The sequence below is a fragment of the Theropithecus gelada genome, chromosome 5, assembly GCF_003255815.1.
Source record: "Theropithecus gelada isolate Dixy chromosome 5, Tgel_1.0, whole genome shotgun sequence".
NCBI lineage: Eukaryota > Metazoa > Chordata > Mammalia > Primates > Cercopithecidae > Theropithecus > Theropithecus gelada.
In genome coordinates this window covers 35,965,128-35,965,609 of record NC_037672.1, presented here as the reverse complement: position 1 = coordinate 35,965,609, position 482 = coordinate 35,965,128, and positions in this window count along the sequence as shown.

Here is a 482-nt window from a genome sequence, read left to right as displayed (position 1 = left end):
AAAAAAAAAAAAAAAAAAAAAAAAAGAAGAAGATCATGAGGTCATGAGGCAGACTTGGTAAATGTAGGAGGTGTGCAGCTCAGACTTTTCTTCGAGAAAGCCCTTACTGTCTAGTTGTGAGGAGCGTGGTTCACTGATACCCTCCAGCTTTTGGCTTTTTTAGTTTGCTCTTCCCTCCATTTTTAAACTAAGGTAACACTCTTCTCATGGTGGCCTTGGGCCAGAGAACAAAGTGGTAGTATAATGGCCTAGTAGTTTCTACCCATCATGGGACTCCTGTAATGAATAATCTTTGCTCTGGAACTCCCTACTGGGCTAAGAGAGACTTTGTCAGCTCCACATGGTGGTCTGTTCTTCCCCTTGCCCAAGCCAGTTTCTGCCTCATTTCTCTCACAGATTTGATTCCCTAATGGATGTGTGCACTGCTCAGTAGGTCTCAGTGTCTGCCACACGGCAAAATTAACCTACACTCCTAACTCTGT